Source organism: Hyla sarda, chromosome 4, assembly GCF_029499605.1.
Source record: "Hyla sarda isolate aHylSar1 chromosome 4, aHylSar1.hap1, whole genome shotgun sequence".
NCBI lineage: Eukaryota > Metazoa > Chordata > Amphibia > Anura > Hylidae > Hyla > Hyla sarda.
Genome location: NC_079192.1, coordinates 165,599,363 through 165,620,171, shown reverse-complemented (window position 1 = coordinate 165,620,171; position 20,809 = coordinate 165,599,363). Strand labels below are relative to the sequence as shown.

The following is a 20,809-nucleotide window of genomic DNA, read 5'->3' as shown; positions in this document are numbered from 1 at the left end:
ATATATATATATCACCGAAGGACTCAATTTCTATTAGTGCACAAAAGTAGAAGTCACCGAAAAAAACACTAATACTTAACTTTTAATAATTTGCGCTAAAAATCTGGGGAATGCAACCCCGAAACCATCAAATATCCAAATATCCAACATGATAAATCAAAAGGAAATATCTTACTATGAAGTGACAATAGGGACCCAATAAGGGTCAGAGTCAGCTCATAGATGATTGTAATCTTTACAGAATATATTGTTATCCCTGTCAACAGCCACAATCGGTCAGTAATTAGAATATAAACCACAACTCCTAAAATAAAGGAGGGGATATAGGTAGGGATATATGGGGGAAAGGTCCTAGGGAGGATAGGCCGATGGAGATAGTAGGCCGCTACCTATCACTTTCCCTGTTAATCCCCTACTCTATACCTAATCCTAGGCGGAGTTAATGCCCTGATAAGGGTGGCCCCGCACCGGAAACCTAGCCTGTTTAGTCACCTAAATGCCCTGCAATATGACAATTAGGAAAAAACTCTCTGTCTCACTGGGGTGCCCTGCATAGCTAGAGGGACAGGGATGGATGCCCCTATCAAGTTATAACAGATATATTAATAGGGCTGATAATGTGAGACTTCACCCTTGGGTGAAAAAAGATAGATTGATTCTATCAGTCTTATATCAGACTAGGTACAGTATTGAAAATTGTGATCTCCATAGAGTGTAAGACACCCTGATTAGATATATAGCTATATCTCTAAATGAGGCCCTGTCTGACCAAGATTCACAATCCTGCCTTCACATAAGAGAAATCAAATCATGATGCTAAAAAATAGTGTGAACAATGCAGCAAAGTATTGTATATTAGTGTATAGTGTATTATTGTATAGTAGTGTTTCTGGATTTTGCTTAAGCGTTTGATACTGTCCCTCATAGACGTCTGACAGGTAAGTCAAGGTCTTTGGGTTTGGAAACTTTAGTTTGTAGCTGGATTGAACACTGGCTCATGAATCGTACCCAGAGAGTGGTGGTCAATGATTCGTACTCTGATTGGTCCCTGGTTATTAGTGGTGTACCCCAAGGTTCAGTACCGGGCCCGCTGTTGTTTAATTTATTTATCAATGATATAGAGGATGGCATTAACAGCTCTGTTTCTATCTTTGCAGATGACACCAAGCTTTGTAGCACGGTACAGTCTATGGAGGATGTGTATAGGTTACAAGATGACTTGGATAGACTAAGTGTCTGGGCATCCACTTGGCAAATGAGGTTCAATGTGGATAAATTTATAAAGTTATGCATCTGGGTACTAATAACCTGCATGCATCGTATGTCTTAGGGGGGATTAAACTGGCAGAGTCACTGGTAGAGAAGGACCTGGGTGTACTTGTAGATCATAGACAACAGAATAGCATGCAATGTCAGGCTGCTGCTTCCAAGGCCGGCAGGATATTGTCATGTATAAAAAGAGGCATGGACTCGAGGGACAGGGACATAATACTCCCCCTTTATAAAGCATTGGTACGGCCTCACCTGGAATATGCTGTTCAGTTTTGGGCACCAGTCCATAAAAGGGACATTGTGGAGCTGGAAAGAGTGCAGAGCCGCGCGACTAAACTAAGATGGGGCATGGAACATCTTAGTTATGAGGAGCGATTAAAGGAGTTACAATTGTTTAGTCTTGAGAAGAGACGTTTAAGGGGGGATATGATAAATGTATATCAGTATATTAATGGCCCATACAAAAAATATGGAGAAAAACTGTTCCAGGTTAAACCCCCCCAAAGGACGAGGGGGCACTCCCTCCGTCTGGAGAAGAAATGGTTTAGTCTCAAGGGGCGACACACCTTCTTTACCATAAGAACTGTGAACTTATGGAACAGTCTACCTCAGGAACTGGTCACAGCAGGAAAATGTAACAGCTTTAAAACAGGGTTAGATACATTCCTGGAACAAAATAACATTAATGCTTATGAAGAAATATAAAATCCCATCCCTTCCCCAATATCGCACCACACCCCTACCCTTCAATTCCCTGGTTGAACTTGATGGACGTATGTCTTTTTTAAACCGTACTAACTATGTAACTATATTATCAAGGTGTTGCTGGCAGTCAGGGCCAAAACAGAGGACTACACATAGTTGTAAAGTGTCCCTGACAGTCATGATCATTGTGAAATGAACAGCCAAAGTCACAGTCACACCACCTGTACAGTAACCTGTGATATTACAAACTGACAGTAACAATTTGGGCCAGTTATAGATAGAACAACTTGAAAACCCAGCTATCTAAATCACATAAGTCTCGTAAAACAGGAGATAGAGTACAAAACAAACCTAAAATATAGGTGTAAATACATGGAGAATCACAATTGGATATAGATGTAGATCAAGATTATACTTATCCAATGTGGATGTTAACTAGGGATCTCCCAACGTGTTTCACGCCCCCCCCCCCGTTCATCAGGGGACAATTGGGGGCTGTATGCATAGTTAGAGATGATGCAGTGATGGCCGATGGCGGAGCAGTGTAGATGGTAACTGCAGAAGGACCATGTCCATTACCGGGCAGTTCCCGGTTTTTATCTCAAAAGAGACACCTCCCTCCTAAATGTACAGCCAATCCTGTATAGACCCGAGCATATAAGGGGCAGGTATTGGATAAATTTACCTGGTGCCCATCCTACCTGTTTATCCGGAACTGGCGTCAGACGCCATATACACGCGGCCTCCGGGACAGACAATCATTCCGTGTCTACTCGGAAGCGGTCATGTGACCCGTATGACGAGTATATCACATGACCGCTGTATAGCCTCGTTCCGAGTGGCGAGTCTGAAGCATCCTTAGTGACGCTCCAGAGCGACTTGTATAGACAGAGATAAACAAAGCCATGTGACCAGAATCTATCACATGACCAGTGATGATCACATGGCCGCTGTCATTCCGAGACCTACATTCCGTCATCAGCACAGATATGTATATCAGTCTCCATGGACACGGGCATGATACGCTATGGCGCAGTAACACAGGTGTGTATATCAGTCTCCATGGATACGGGCATAATACGCTATAGCGCAGGGGATTGCTGGTTTGGGTATAAGATACTAAGTGTGGATACACACCAAACACTGATTGTTACATATATTTCACAATGATATTGAAATGAATATGAATGATGTATCAAAAGAGAAAAAAGGGGGGCACAGCTGTACATGTTTAAAGGAGAAGGTGATTAGATCGAAAAAACATGTGAGTAATGGTTGTCTGCAGTATAATTAACAGTCCTTATGCTACAATACTCCTAAGTTTAAAAGCATGTATATTAATAGATCCGGTTAAATCAACACCGGATCTAATTTAGTTGGTGAGGTGGACTGGTGCTTACAACATATCCTGTATACCACTTCACATCCATGATTAAATATTGACTATTGACCACTATCAACCAATAAGATGCAGCTTAGAAAGGCACTATCATGTGCCAATATGAACTGGAGTTTGACAACCAGGTATTACCTTAAATATGAAATGAGGTGAGAGCCCCTGGTCGAGCTCTCACCAAAAAATGAATACCATACAGCAAAAGAGACATGATTATTGATACATAAATTGGGAACAAATGGGAGGAGGGGGCGGGAAGGGAAAATAAAAGGGAAGAAGGGAAAAGGGGAAGGGATAAAATTAGGAGTGAACCAATCATAACAGGATCTTGAATTGGTAAACTCAGTGTAGTCACAGGGGGGGTGTCATATAAAAGAGGTAAATGACATGACCTCATTGAGGCCTTGTGGGGTAACAGATTTGAATTTATATATCCAGGAAGTTTCTTTCTGCATAAGTCTTTTATCAATATCTCCCCCTCTCGGGGACGGACATATGACCTCAAGGGCTGCAAAGGTACATGCTTTAGGATTACCATTGTGTACCCGATGTACGTGTCTCGCAACGGGAGTATCACGTTGGTGAATTATGTCATTAATATGTTCGCAAATCCTGTGACGGAACTCCCTGATCGTTTTGCCTATATAATCCTTGGGACAACCGCACTGAAGGAGATAAACAAGGCCTTTTGTGCGACAGTTCGCAAAATCTCTTACTTCATAGCACTCGCCTGTAGTAGAGCTGATGTTAACCTTAGTTTTGTGCATATATGAACATGCTTTACAGCCACTGCATCTGAAATTCCCGGCGATCCGCCGGTCAAGCCAGGTACCCAAAGGCATGGGTCGACTGTGGTGGCTGTGAGTCAGGCGGTCCCCGAGGTTCCGTCCCCTCCTGCAAGTTACAAGAGGGTGATCTGTTATAACCTCATTCAAGAGGGGGTCAGCTTGTAAGATGGACCAGTGCTTCTTGAGGATTTCCAAGATCTCATACTTGCTAGTGTCATATGTCCCTATGATCCTCATCGGGCCGTCGGATGATGTTTTTGGGATGGGGGTCAGTAACTCCACGTGGTTCGTATTGCGGGCAAAATGAAAGGCATCCCTAAGTGTCTTATTGGGATAGCCCCGCTGATGAAACCTATTTTGAAGTTTGCCAGCTTCCTGATAAAAGTCCTGATTCGTGGAACAATTTATCCAGGAAGGCTAAAGTATGGTTGTTAATTTCATGAGTAAAATGAAGACCTAAGTTATTCTCATTCAAATGTTTCATAAACCTGAGAAACTGTTCCTGTGTGCCAGACCATAAAACAAAGATGTCATCTATGTACCTGGCCCAAAGAGTGATAAATTGGGTCCAGATACATTCATCCGGTGGGAAGACTATGGTGTCCTCCCACCAGCCCAGGAGGAGATTTGCGTATGTGGGGGCACAAGGGCTCCCCATAGCAGTCCCCCTGAGCTGGTGGTAAGTCTTCCCTTCGAAAATAAAGTAGTTATGGTTAAGAATGTACTGCATGATAGAGACCACAAATTGATTGTGAGGAATGAGATAGCTACCCCATGATCTAAGAAAATATTACACTGCCTGCAGACCTAAATTGTGAGGTATAGAGCTATATAGTGCCTCTACGTCTATGCTGGCCAAAAAGATTTTTTCTCCAACATAGACACCGTCTATCCTCTGTAAGAAATCAGTAGTGTCACGTACATAGGATGGCAACGCAGTGACAAAGCTCCTAAGTATTCGGTCTACATAAATACCCAAGGCTTCTGTTATAGAGCCATTCCCCGACACAATGGGGCGGCCCTTTAAAGGTTGGGTACCCTTATGAACTTTGGGTAGGCAGTAAAAGGTGGCAACTGAAGGTTTGGACGGGAGCATAAATTTGAATTCTTTCTCATCAATCAAGTGATTTTTTTTAGCCTCTATCAAAATTGGTTTAAGTTCTTCCAAAAAACGTGCGGTGGGATCTGAAGGAAGTACAGCATAGTTCTGGCAGTTTGAGTTGCAGTGGAAAATTTGCTGCAGCTCTAACTTACATTGGGAAACACATTGTAAAGCCCCGCCCGTGTGAATGTACACTGTACATTCACATTTTGGAGGGGAGGGGGTGTTTATGGGTGCAAACCTCCAACTGTTGCCAAACTATAACTCTAAATATGAACGGACAGACTGTGCATGCTGGGAGTTGTAGTTTTGCTGCAGCTGGAGGCACACTGGTGGGAAAACACTGAATTACATAACAGACTAACTCAGTGTTTACCCACCAGTGTGCCTCCAGATGTTGCAAAACTACAACTCCCAGCATGTACAGTCTGTCAGTTCATGTTTAGAATTGTAGTTTTAGAGTTGACAGCCGCTTGTTGCTGGGCATGCTGGTAGTTTTGCAAGATCTGGAGGGCCACAGTTTAGAGACTGCTGCACAGTGATTTCCAAACTGTGACCCTCCAGATCTTGCAAAACTACAAATCACTGTATGCCCAGACAGCAAATGGCTGTTTGGGCATGCTGGGAGTTGTAGTTTTGCAACAGCTGGAGGCACACAACTACAACTCCCAGCATGTCTAGACAGCCATTTGCAGCCGGGCATGCTGGGAGTTGTAATTTTGCAACATCTGGAGGTCTATAGTTTGAAGACCACAGTGTAGTGGTTTCTAAACTGAGGTCCTCCAGATCTTGCAAAACTACAACTCCCGGCATGCCCAGACAGACATTGGCTGTCCAGGCATGCTGGGAGTTGTAGTTTTGCAACATCTGGAGGACCACAGTTTGGAGACCACTACACAGCGGTCTCTAAACTGTGGTCCTCCAGATGTTGCAAAACTACAACTTCCAGCATGCCCAGACTGTCTGGACATGCTTGGAGTTGTAGTTTTGCAACTTGTAAGGGCGAGGGCACTTACCCCCGTCATCGTGGATGCCGCCGCCAGGCCTCCGGACCTACGTGCACCCGCCGATCCCGCCACGCACCCACTGCGCACCCGCCACACACCCGCTGTCCTTGCACACCCGATCGCTGATCTGGTTAATCAAATGGGGTCCCAGGGTGTCGGATACCCCGGGACTTTAGCTAATTAACCATATCAGCACCACGGGAGCGCACATTAAATGAACGCTTCCTTTATACGGCGGAATGCGCAAAGGTATCGCGTCATCCACCGTAGAAAGGGGGCGTTCTGCGCGAAGGGGTTAATTTGGACCCACACAGGTGACCTGTAAATGTATGATTTCCCTATGAGACCATACCAACACAGTGAAATGGACATCCCCAAAGCTAAATTTGTCATAGCAAAAGATCTGAATGCTGATGTTTATGTGAAATTTAGTTGTTGTTTTTTTCTAATAAATGTGCAAACATTTCAAAAACTTAACATTCTGATTATGGGGTATTGAGTGCAGATTGATAGGGGAAAATTGAATTATTTTCTATTTCAGTAAAATGCTACAACATATCAAAACGTAAAAAAAAAGCAAGCAGGACAGAAGACTTTGCTTTTGCACGTGTTTTACTACCTTTATAAAATGAAAAAAGGTTTAAAAAAAAAAAAATCCCTAAATAATGGTTTGAATCACCATATTCTGACACACAACTTTTTTTTGTAGATTTTATCAGTACCATTATGGCACATATAGGGCTTTTTGATCACTTTTCAATTCCTTTTTTCCTGATGTGATGTGCGATTTCAATATCATTATATTTAAATTGTTTGGACATTTCCACATGTGGCGATTCAAAATATGTTTACTTTTTTGGTTTGAAAACTAGGAAAAGGGGTTTGGTTTGAAAAATTGGAAAATGCTTGTCTCCATAGATTGTAATACATTTCCAAGTGCATTATGCAGAAAGAATTGACTTCAATGCTTTCTGTGGAGGCTTGAATTGAAATCATACTGTGTGCACGGTGCAGGAGGATCCCATTAAAAACAATAGTAATCTGCTACAACAGAATTTCAGAGTTGAATTTTGCACTGGATTCCACTTGGAAATTCCGCCATGTGAATAGGGCCTAAGGGACTTTTGGGGTGCATTCACACATGCATATTTTCTGCTGCAGATTTGCTTTAGCAGATTTTGTAGCCTATTGAAGTCAATGGGGAGCAAAATCTGCAGCAACAGATCTGCAGCAAAAATATGCATGTGTGAACGTACCCTTAAAAGGAATTATTTAATTGCTCATACAGATCAATTCAATATAGCCTGCCTATGGCATTCTTTTGCTAGGTGCCCAGAAGCTCCAAGCTATGCCTCTGCAGTGTACATGATTTGCATTAAAGGGGTTCTCGGGTGAAATATATTTTTTTTAAATCAATTGGTGCCAGACAGTTAAACAGATTTATAAATAACTTCTATAAAAAAAATCTTAATCCTTCCAGTGCTTATCAGCTGCTGTATGTTCCACATGTCAGGAACTTTCCAGAGCAGAAGAGGTTTGCTATGAGGATTTGCTCCTGTTCTGGACAGTTTCTGGGATGTCAGCAGAAAGCACTGTATTCAGACAGAAACGAAATTGAAGGAAAGCGGTCATCTGTTCACCGGCACTATAACCCGATGCACCGGGTAATAGTGCGGGTGAACAGGAGACTGATGCGGGGTCTAGGACAGCTATACCTACCTGTAGTCCAGAACCCCAATCCTCCGAAGGTCCCTCTCTTTCAGCACTGAAGCGAACCCGCCGGCTGGAGGCACACCCACCAGCTGGATTTAAATATTCATGAGCGTTGGTCACGTGAGCGCTCGTGCCTACTGAGCGCTCACATGACCAACGCTTATGAATATTTAAATCCAGCCAGTGGGCCCACCTCCAGAGCGTAAGTCAGCTCTGAAAGAGGGGGACCTTTGGAGGATCAGGGTTCCAGACTGCAGGTAGATTTAGCAGTGCGAGACCACGCATCGGTCTCCTGTTCACCCGCACTATAACCCGGTGTATCGGATTATAGTGCCGGTGAACGGGTGACAGTTTTCCTTTAAAAAAGAAAAGAACTTCCTGTGGAGCATACAGCAGGGTTTTTAAATAGAAGTTATTTACAAATCTGTTTAACTTTAAACCATCAAATAATGGGCAATATAACTAAGCCGTAGCTGGTTTCCCATAACAATATTCAACCACTCTTGTAGTGTTTTTTTCTGAAGGTGAATATCTATTTAACTTTCTGGCACCACTTGATTTATAAAGAAAAAAAAAAGGTTTTCCACCGGAGTACCTCTTTAAGGGGTTAAAGGGTTTGCCACACTATTACAAATTATACTCTATCTGCAGGATAGGGGATAATTGACTGCAGGGGGTTCGACCTCTGTGATCTCAAAAATTGGGACCCACTGCTCTTATCAGAATGAAATGGCGGTGCACTTATGTGACTGTAGCTTCATTCATGTTCTTGGGTAGATAGCTGAGTACAGTTCTAAGCTGTATGAAGAGGCTTCATACAAAATGAATTAAACAGCAGTCCCATATCACCACTGCTACTCCAATCTGACGAGAGAAGCCGGTCCCTCTTTTTGAGATCGTGGGGGCCCCAGCAGATGGACCCCTGCAATTATTTATCCCATTCTGTGGATAGGGGATAATTTGCAATGGTGGGACAACCCCTGGGACAAATTTACATAGGAAAGATGAATTTTCCATCACACACAAACCCTTGTATAAATTGGCTAGTCACTTTTTAGAGCAGCACTAGATGCTGCCAGTTAAGAGGGGCAGCAGTGCCACTAATTCACCTCAGCCTGCTAATGTTCCTTAAAGAGTACCTGTCACCAAACTAAACTTTTAATCTATTGTTCCTTTTGTTATTATAAGACACTTTGCTATTTACTTGCTGTTAAAATTCTTAACCTTTATATGCTTTTAATGTGATTGAAAAAACAGCCACTGGGTGGCTCTGTTCTGTTCCCAAACAGTTTATTTGGTCTCCACCCGGACTTACAGAAGTCCAAATTCAGGAAGTGCGTGCCGGGCATGGTGAGCCTCAGCTCTTGCAGGCTTCAGTGACGTTGCTGGGGAACACCCACTTTCTCCTGCCGGGAGCTCACACAATGTGAGCAAGGTAAAAGGTATGATCCAGAGCTTTTTAAAGTTTGGAATTTTATTTTTTAGGGCAGGAGGGGTGTTAGTAGTTAGTGAATATAATCTGAGTTAGTGTTGAAAATATGGTTTGATGACAGGTACTCTTTAATAATAATAATTTTTAACAAAATATGCAGCAGATTCTGTACATGTGAATATTGCCTAAGGCCGCATTCACACGGTGGAATTGATGCTGAATTTGTGCGGAAACACTGTAGCGCTAGTACTATTACTCCTATCATGAAACAGAGTCTGTTCCATGTTGGGGATAGTAGTACAGGGGCTGAGGTATTGATCACATGGGGGTCTCAATTCTGAGACCCCAATGTGATCCTAAGTTATTAGGAGACACTGTCCATGATGGGAGCTGTAGTAAGAAATACGGCTCCTGTCGGGGAAGCGGGCTGCATTGTCCTGCGATTCCTCGGCAGGCCATCTCTATAAAAATATAAAATCCCCAGTGTAGAATTTTTAAAACCCCGCCAGGTGCCCTGAATGGCCACTCAGTGCCAGCCATTCAGGGCTCCCAGTGGGGTATTTGAATTGCAAGTTATGAAAATAAAATGTACATCGCTGTGGAGCTGTGCGGCTGGTGTGCTGCCTGCTCCCCAGGGTAACAATTTAGGATTACATGGGGTCTCAGAATTAACCCGATGCTATCAATACCTCAGCCCCTGTACTACTACCCCCAACATGGAACATGCTCTGTTGCATGGTGGGAGTAGTAGTACTAGCGCTACAGTAGTCTTCCCAGCTGCCCGCAGATTCGTCAGAAAGTCAGCCCCACTAACTTCAAATGGATTCCGTAGCCGAAGTGCGGAAAAATATAAGACCAGACTTATATTTTTTTGGACATCGTAATGCAAAATTTCAACAGTGGAATTCTGAATTTCTGATGTGTGAATGAACTTGCAGAATCCCATTAAAGTTAATGGGTAATACTACATTCACGCGGATTTCCCCCCCGTGTGAAAGTGGCCTATGGGTAGGGTCATATGTAACGAATCCGCAGCATATTTTACACTGCGGCTCCGGAGATGACCTGACCCTATAGTGTGCCTCCCGCTGTGCCAGGAGGGACAATTTGCTGCCATGCGAACATGCAGTGTACTCACAATCATCGCGGCCGCTCTCAGACTAGCTCAGGGAGCAGGGGGAGCGGCTGAGTCGCAGGTCCATGTGTGTCTGCTTGTAGCAGCGGATTGCCATTATGGGCAGATTGCCATTACGCTGAGGATACGTTACGTGTGACCCTACCCTAAGACAGTAAGTATTGGGAATGTGGCTGATCACCAATCACTGTGCTGAGCAGCAGTTCCTGTCAGCACAGCACATCATTGTAAATACAAATAAGATGACAAAGCCATGATTGCTAATGTCCACCATAAGCTCCTACTATTGCTTCATATACATCCTGGGACATTAAGGACCAGGGCACCAAGACATGCTGTCCGATGTGGTTACAGGATATGAACACCTTTGCACTGATTTTTTATTTTTATTGTTCATTTGTTCCCTTAATGCAAAAAGAAGCAACTTTCTATATAGTTGTTAGAGACAACAGTAGGGGTAATGTTACATATCAGCTCAGATTGCAGACAGGAGGCGAGAACATAGGGGGGCAGCTCACACAGGCTGGAGATAGGGAGCAGAGCAGACACAAGGCAGTATGCTGGGAAGAATCACCTAGGCTGCATAAAGATTTAAAAAAAAAAAAACTGTAAGTACAAAGCCAGAATTAAAATGGTGAATTATACTCACTGATTCTATACTATACTCTTTTTCTGGAAGTCTCCACGACAGCACCCCTGAGAATAACTCCTCCTCCTGATTGAGACAGGAAAAAACACTAAGAGGTTAAATTCCCCACCCCTTCCTGTCCACACCAGTGTATTTACAAAGAACACTGAAGGAAAGGAAAAAAGTGCATATATGGGTGCTGTCATGGAGACTTCCAGAAAAGAAATTATCAGTGAGTTTAATTCACCATTTCCCCTTCCATCTCCACGACAGCGCCCCTGAGAAATACCAAATAATTTTTTTAGGGAGGGACTATAGCGCTGAGGACTTTACATCCAAAGGCCATATCCTCATTAGACAAAACATCAACTCTATAATGTTTGGAAAAAGTATGGAGGCTTTTCCAAGTTGCAGCCTTACAAATTTGCTCTACAGAAGCTCCAGCTCTCTCTGCCCATGAAGAGGATATTGCTCTAGTAGAATGGGCCTTCATCTGAAGAGGTAGGGATTTACCTCTGGCCACATAAGCTTCTGAAATTGCAGTTTTAATCCATCTGGCTATGGAACTTCTAGAGGCCTTTTTTTTTTTTTTTTTTACCTCTATTATGACCAGCAAACTGAACAAACAGATTATTATCTTCTCTCCACTGACTAACTGACTAGTTATTTCAATATATTGGAGAACAGCTTTTCTAACATCTAGAAGACTATGGGGGAGATTTATCAAATCCTGTCCAGAGGAAAAGTTGCTGAGTTGCCCATAGCAACCAATCAGATTGCTTCTTTCATTTTTCAGAGGTTTTCAAAAATGAAAGAAGCGATCTGATTGGTTGCTATGGGCAACTCAGCAACTTTTCCTCTGCACAAGTTTTGAAATATCTCCCCCTATATGATCGTTTAGGTCACTTTTAGGATTAGAACAGAAGGATGGAATTACAATATCCTGTGATCTATGAAAAGTAGATACAACCTTAGGTAAAAAATGTGGATCAAGCTTAACCCCTTAAGAACCAGGCACATATTGGCCTTAAGTACCAGACCAATTTTATTTTTGCATTTTTGCTTTTTCCTCCTCGTCTTCTAAAATCATAACTCTTTTATATTTCCATCCACAGACCCATATGAGGGCTTGTTTTTTGCGTCACCAATTGTACTTTGCATTTACATCACTTATTTTACCATAAAATGTACGGCGCAACCAAACAAATATTATTTATGTGGGAAAATTGAAAAGAAAACCGCAATTTAGCAAATTTTGGAAGGTTTTGTTTTGATGCTGTACACTTTACGGTAAAAATGACATGTTTTCTTTATTCTGTGGATCAATACGTTTAAAATGATACCCATGTTATATGCTTTTCTATAATTGTACCGCTTAAAAAAAATCTCAAACTATTTTAACAAAATTAGTATGTTTGAAATTGCCTTATTTTGACCACCTATAACTTTCTAATTTTTCTGTATATGGGGTGGTATGAGGGCTAATTTTTTGCACCATGATCAGTAGTTTTTATTGGTACCACATTTGCTTAGGTTTTACTTTTTATAAATTTTTTATAAATTTTTGAGGGAATGAAATGTGAAAAAAGCTGCAATTTTGGACTTTTTAATTGTTTTTTCACTTTTACGCCATTCACTGTATGGGATAATTAACAATATATTTTAATAGTTCAGAATTTTATGTACGCGGCAATACCAAATATGTGTATTTATTATTTTTTTTACGCTTTTTTGGGGGTAAAATGGGAAAAACTGACGTTTTACCTTTTTATTTGGGGAGAGGATTTTTCACATTCTTTTACTTTTTTATTTTACTTTACATTTTTTTACTTTTTTTTTTTTTTACACTCTAATAGTCCCCATAGGGGACTATTTATAGCAATCATGTGATTGCTAATACTGTTTAGTATAGCATAGGACATAGCACTGATCAGTGTTATCGGTGATCTTTTGCTCTGGCCTGCTCGATCTCAGACCAGAGCAGAAGACCCCGGGAGACAGCCGGAGCCAGGTGAGGGGACTTCGGCTGCCATGCTGGATGATCGGATCCCCGCGCAGTGCTGCGGGCGATCCGATCATCCATTTAAGGTACCACACTGCCGCAGATGCCGTGATCTGTATTGATCACGGCATCTGAGGGGTTAATGGCGGACATCTGCGTGATCACGGATGTCTGCCATTACCGGCGGGTCCCTGGCTGCTGACAGCAGCCGGGACCTACCACGCATGACGCGAACACTGATCCGATGCTCGCGGTCATGGCGGAAAGTAAATGTACGTCATGGTGCATTAAAGGAGTACTCCGTTCCCCTGCTTTCGGAGCTCCGCTCCCCAGCGTCCGGAAGTTATTGTTCCGAACGGTGTGTGTGCGGGCTCCCGTGGTCATGCCCAACCCCTCGTGATGTCGTGCCCCCTTCCCATAGACTTACGTTGAGGGGGCGGGTGTGACGTCACGAGGGGATGGGCGTGATGTCATGAGGGGCGGCCCTGAACACGGAAGCCCGTACACACATTCTTTGGAACAATAACTTCTGGACGCTGGGGAGTGAAGCTCCAAAAGCAAGGGAACGGAGTACCCCTTTAAGTACCAAGGCACCATGGCGTACATTTACGTTCATTGTCGTTAAGGGTTTAAAAATAATTTTGTCATCCAAAATTCTAATATAATGCTCCTGGATAAAAAGGGCCTGAATTTCATCTACTTTTCTAGCTGTAGTGATGGCGACTAAAATAAGGACAGAGATTTAAAGTCTTAGGTCTGAGTCTACTAGATGCTTTAATAAATCTAGAAATTCACATGTTATCAGTTAGTTTTACATGATAGAGAGCACTCAGAGCAGAAACCTGTACTTTAAGTGTACTAGGGGAAAGACCTAAATCAAATCCGTGCTGAACGAAGTCTAGAATTTAAGGAATCACTGGAGTGTCAATAGAAAAAGAATTCCCACACAAAGAGATACATTTCTTTCATGTTTTAGCATAGATTGCAGAGGTAGAATCTTTACGGCTTGATAGAAGGGTATTTACTACCTTTTCAGAGAAACCTTCCTTCAGCAGAATGGACTTTTCAATTTCCATGCTGTCAAGCTGAGGCTTTGAATCTGACGGTGAAAGGATTGTCCCTGGGGCAGAAGATCCCTTTGAGGAGGAAGCCTGGTAGGCTCCTCTATACTCAAAGTTCTCAATAGAGAAAAGCCCCTCTTTGGCCAGTAAGGAGCTATCAGAATTAGAATGCAATGGCAGTTCATTAGCTTTTGAGGGACCTGAGATATCAGAGGCAGGGGAGAAAAAGCATAACCTTTTTTGAATGTCCAATCCTGAGCCAAAGCATCCACTGTTAGTGGAGAGTCTTTTGGATTGAGGGAATAGAGTAGATCCACCTTGTGTAGTTCCACTTGAGGAACTCCATCTCTCCGTAATCATTTTGAATGCCCAAGGAGCTAGAGACCATTTTCCTGGGTCTATTACGTGTCTGCTCAGAAAGTGGGCTTACAGGTTCCAGACACCCTTGAGGTGAACTGCTGTGATGGAAAGAACTTTGCTTTCTGCCCAAGAAAATATTTGATGTGATGCTGATTGAAGGGCAGAATGTCTTAGACCTCCCCGATGTTTTAAAAGGCTACTGCTTTGGTATTGTCCAAATAAATGAGGATGTGACGATTTTTGCAATTTTGCTCCAGCTCCTGAAGCGTCATCCATATGGCCAGTAGTTCTCTGAAATTTGCAGATTTCTTTGCTGTCTGGGATGACACCTTACTTGGACTGCTTGACTCTCTGAGTGAGCTCCCCATCCCCACACACTGGCATCTGTCATTATTAGTAATGGGTTTGTCTGAAACCAACTTACTCCTTTTTCTGGATTTTTTATGGACAACCACCACTTTAGGTGGGTTTTTACTTAAAGGGGTACTCCGGTGAAATGATGCCAGAAAGTTAAACAGATTTGTAAATTACTTCTATTAAAAAATCTTAATCCTTTCAGTACTTTTTAGCAGCTGTTTGCAACAGAGGAAAATCTTTATTTTTTTAATCACTTTTTTGTGTTGTCCACAGTGCTCTCTGCTGACACCTGATGCCTGTCCAGAGCAGGAGAAAATCCCCACAGCAAACCTATGCTGCTCTGGACAGTTCCTGACACAGACAGAGGTGTCAGCAGAGAAATTCAAAAAGCATACAGCTGCTAAAAAGTACCAAAAGGATTAAGATTTTTTTATAGAAGTAATTTAGAAATCTGTTTAACTTTCTGGCACCAGTTCATTTAAAAAAAAAAAGTTTTCCACCGGAGTACCTCTAAGTGGGAATTATTACTCTTTTGTCTAAAGTCTTTTGAGATTTGTCCCAAATGGGTAGAATCCACTTTTGTAGAGTCCTGGAGTGAAACTGGGCCCAGCCTACTGATTGGATGCACGATGTCATATGGCCCAGAGTGGACATTGCTGTCTTGATTGAACAAGAGCGAAGGGCTAGGAACCGGGAGATTAGGGCATGAAGCATTACCCTTTTGGAATCTGAAAGAAAGGAGGTCTGAATTCTCAAATCCAAGAGGGTACCAAGGAAGATCTTTCTTTGACTAGGAATAAGATCTGACTTCTCCAGATTTAGAATCCAGCCCAACTTCTGGAGAACAAGAATAGTTCTCTGTATATGGAGTTCCAATTGAGGAACTGTCAGAATGTCGTCTAGATAAGGGATGATTAAAATAGATTCCTTCCTGAGAAGGGCTACCACCTCTGCCAATACCTTGGTGAAAATTTGAGAGGCAGATGACAGAACTTATGGAAGACAAACAAACTGAAAGTGGCAAACACTGCACCCCCACTGGATGGCAAACCTCAAATATTTTTGAGAATTTAAATGGATGGGAATGTGATAATATGCACCCCTTAGATCAATTGTCGCTATCACCGCCCCCTCCTTTATTAACTGAACTGCATATTTTACAGTTTCCATCTTTAATTTCCTGTAAACCACAAATTTGTTCAAGGGTTTCAGATTTATAATTGTACTACATTTCCCATTTGGTTTGGAAACTAGAAACAGGGAAGAATAATGACCTAGGCCCATCTGAAGGAGAGGAACCTCCTGGATAGCTCCCAGGCTAATAAGGTCCTGAACACCCTTGAGAACCAATTTCTGTTTTTTTGGACTCTGCTGAGTAACAACATACCTTGGAGGGAGAGGTGATAACAATTCGATCCGGAGGTCCTGGGATATTACCTCTAGTATCATGGGATTGGGAATCAGGGACTCCCAAACTGGGGCAGAATGAGAAAACCTTGCCCCTACTGGTTTGGTGTCACTGTTTAGGGTTGGAAGAGGACTGACCAGAGTTAGTAAGGAGATTTCTTCCCCTACCCCCTTTCCTGTATGACCAACGGCCTGATTTCCCTTTACCTCCTCTGGAAGACTGATCTGGCTGACAAAAAAGCCGAAAAGGAGATTTTTTAGGTTGAACCTTATCTAAGGGCAATCCTTTTTTCTTGTCTGCTGCTTTCTCTAATATTCAGTCCAGATCTGGACCAAATAAAAACTGACTATGGAATGGAAGGGAACAGAGTTTACATTTAGATGTCGTGTCTCCCGACCAAGATCTTAGCCATAGTACACGCCTAGTGTTATTAAACAAAACAGCAGTACAAGAGGCAAGTTTTACAGATTCAGCAGACAAAAAATTTGAAATCATTTTAAGAAGAGGTAGGGATTCCATGATCTGGTCTTTGGGCGTATCAGACTGAAATGGAATTCCAGTTGATCTAACCAGACACCTAGAATTCTGGCCACACAAGTAGAGGCTATGCTGGGTCTTAACAAAGATGCAACATCCTTCCAGGTCTTTTTTAACAAACTCTCTGCCTTTCTATCCATAGGGTCTTTTAGTTGCATAGCATCCTCAAAAGGCAGAGAGGTACGTTTAGCTATTTTAGCAACCGGGATGTAAACTAACGGTATGATATCCCAAGTGCTAGAGTCTGTGTCATTGAAGGGGTAGCGCCCTTTCAGACCTTTAGGGATAAAAGCATTCTTTACTGGTTTCACCCATTCATCCTCAATAATTTTATGTACATTAGCATGAACAGAGAAAGTACAAGACTTTCTGTCTCCTAGCCCTTCAAAGAGCTCATCCTGGATAGATCTGGCCTCCTGAACCTCTTTCAGATTTAAGGTAGTCCGGATAGACTTAATTAATTATTAAATATCATCAGAATTAAATAGAATCTTTTTAGGAGAAGAATCTTCCTCTTCGTGAGGATTTTCTACACATTCCCATTCTTCAAATTCTGGAGACACACTTTCTTCGGTCAGAGAAAGACACCGTTTTAGTCTTTTTAACAGCTGAGGCATTAATTGAAGCAATTGATGCCACAGGGGTAGATGGTGGAGTAAATGAAGCTAAAGCTGAGTGTATCTCCAAAGGGATCATAGTTTTAATTTCTTGCATAAGGATGGGAGAATCATCCTTAACCACAGATGCAATACACGCTTTACATAAAGGCTTTCATGCAGACTCTGGGAACTCTTTGTAACACATTATACATTTTTTAAGTTTAGTTCTCTGTTTTGGTTTAACCGAAGAACCTGAAGAACAGAACCTGAAGAATCCTTGTCTCCCTGGAAATACAAGAGAAGGATAAAACACCAAGCAAACGAAGATAGGTCAGGGTAAAAACCCCATAGGCCCTCAGTACTAACGGATCCAGGGACTGCAGGAGGATCTTGGATCTTTGCTGGTGAGCCTGGGAAGATCCAATGCAGGAATCAAGCAGAGCAACTTCCATCTAGGAGAGGGGCTCTTTATAGGAAAAGGCTGGTCCACTGAATCAAATTTACAGCCGAGAAGTGTCCGGAAGTGACGTCAGATGCCAGCGTTGCCGACCGGAAGGAGAAATGACTAGAGTCTCCTCGCCGGAAGTGACATCATTTAGAAGCACTCGCAGGTGTGAAGCCAGGCCGTGCCGAAGGAAGCCGGGACAACCGACAAGCACCATGCAAGAAGGAGGACCCCGTGCAGTGATCTGGCATCCTCCCTAGTCCTGGACTGGACACTGCAGAAGCGGACCGGACCAACGGGAGAAAGATGACAGGGGGTGCGCTGCTCAGTACCCCAAGTCTACCAAGCCCCGGTAAGGCCCTTCTTTTGCACAGGAGACCTAGTCCCCCGCACCTCTCAGTACTCCTTCCCTGACAAGGACAGGAAAAACACTGGTGTGGACAGGAAGGGTTGGGAAATTTAACTTCTCAGTGTTTTTTCCTGTCCCAATCAGGAGGAGGAGTTAATCTCAGGGGTGCTGTCGTGGAGGCAGAAGGGAAAAACATGCTTTTCACATAGCCTTTGTCATAATGTCATAGCTTCTGTCATAATGTGACCGCTGTCATTTCCATACACATATGTGGATGGGTATTTTTAGTTCTTGGCACATGACTGAGGCAACAACCACCGGACCGTCCTATGGATATTTGTATAAATGCAAATATGCAAACAAAACGCATCCCGTGCACTTACTATAAACCATAGAGCTTGGACAAGGGAGGTGTACGGGTCAGGTGTGGTGAGAACACTATGCTCCTCATCATCGTGCACACCTCGTCCTCCCAGCATCGAACTCTCGGCTGCCTCCTCTCCTCCAGAAGCTTATCTTCCTTCCTCAGGCGCTTGCCCCTCCCCCTCCATCACAATCCACCCGGGTCCGCTGTGAGGTGGAAACTTGCGTCCTATGCAAGTCTGCGTTCGCTCCTCCGAAGATTGTCAAAGGCAGAGCCGGGCAAAGAGGAGGTACACACCTCCCTCATCTGGAAGCAGCTCAGCGCTCCGAGGACGTAGAAATATACTTTGTAAATGTATAGTGTAGAAATACCCAGTGCATAGTGTCCAGCACTCTGAAGAGAGATGGGGCCAATGGCTCTTCGCTCTGTCAAAGCTTGGCACTGCAAAGCTGGACAGCGCCAGCCAAAAGTGGGACGGCAGACGGGGGTCTCAAAAGCAGGACTGTCCCATCTAAATCAGGACAGTTGGTGGGCAAACACATACTGCACTCTGCCCACCTACGTGTACAATGCAAACTCCAGGCAGACTCTGTACACCTACATGTACAATGCACACTCCAGACAGACTCTGCACACCTACGTATACAATGCACACACCAGGCAGACTCTGCACACCTACGTGTACAATGCACACTCCAGACAGACTCTGCACACCTACGTATACAATGCACACACCAGGCAGACTCTGCACACCTACGTGTACAATGCACACTCCAGACAGACTCTGCACACCTACGTATACAATGCACACACCAGGCAGACTCTGCACACCTACGTGTACAATGCACACTCCAGACAGACTCTGCACACCTACGTATACAATGCACACACCAGGCAGACTCTGCACACCTACGTGTACAATGCACACTCCAGACAGACTCTGCACACCTGCATACACATCCAACCATAACCACTTACATACACATTACACACACTAACATTTTACACACACTGCAGACACACTACAGGTAAGTACAGTATATATGCACACATCGCACACACTCCAGGCATTCTGCACACCTATAGCTGGATTTAAACTTTGTACAGTATGAACACAGCCTATATGTACAATACAGACACAAACTCTGCACACCTACATACACACCACCCAGAGTCATACACTCTAGAGTCAAGACCCTTGTTCACGCTCAACATGCATACAACCACTGCACATAATACATGCACATACTGTGCTCTCCACACACAGACACAATACAAATACATAACCACTAAACCAACAATTACACAGTCAAGGTCTAGATCAGTGTTTCTCAACCAAGGTGCCTTCAGCTGAACTACAACTCCCAGCATGCCAGTGGTTGAGAAATGCTGATCCAAAGGAAGTAAATTTGAAGAGAAGATGCTGGACTGAAGTAATCAGTAAGGGAGGACATGAGAGCATGTAGGTGGAGGGGCAGCATGGCAGATGTGGTATACAGCATACATGTGGGTGAAGGGGCACCATAGCAGAGGGGGGGATAAGAGCATACATATGGTTGGAGAGACACCATAGCAGAGGGGGGATAACAGCATACATATGGTTGAAGAGGCACCATGGCAGAGGGGGCATACAGCATACATGTGAGTATAGGAGCACCAGGGCAGAGGGGGGTCCAGCATACATGTGGGTGGAAGGGCACCAGGGCAGAGGGGGCATACAGCCTGCAGCAGTCCAGGCTCCACGTGTTAGGAGGGTCTATGCCTTTACAGCTGCTGCGTTAGAGCTTCTCGTCCTCTCTCTTCAGTGAAGCTGCCAACAGTCTCCCCTCTGCTCCGGATGGGATATAGATCATACACATCTACACTGCTCAAAAAAACAAAGGGAACACTTAAACAACATAATGTAACTCCAAGTCAATCACACTTCTGTGAAATCACACTGTCCACTCAGGAAGCAACACTGATTGACAATCAATTTCTGTTTCAACATTTTTTATTGAAAAGTTTTTAGAATAACAAACATTAATCAATTTCACATGCTGTTGTGCAAATGGAACAGACAACAGGTGGAAATTATAGGCAATTAGCAAGTCACCCCCCAATAAAGGAGTGGTTCTGCAGGTGGTGACCAGAGACCACTTCTCAGTTC

At 43.3% G+C, this 20,809-nt stretch overlaps 1 protein-coding gene across 1 annotated transcript in view; it reads left to right on the top strand.

Moving 5' to 3' along the window:
* Positions 1-12,057: 12,057 nt before the first annotated feature.
* The window catches only part of C4H15orf39 (chromosome 4 C15orf39 homolog), a 175,591-nt gene continuing 166,839 nt past the window's right edge, over positions 12,058-20,809 (top strand). Inside the window, exon 1 of the mRNA XM_056572602.1 lies at positions 12,058-12,153. The gene's annotated coding sequence lies outside the window, so the exon portion shown is untranslated. The remainder of the gene's footprint in view (positions 12,154-20,809) is intronic.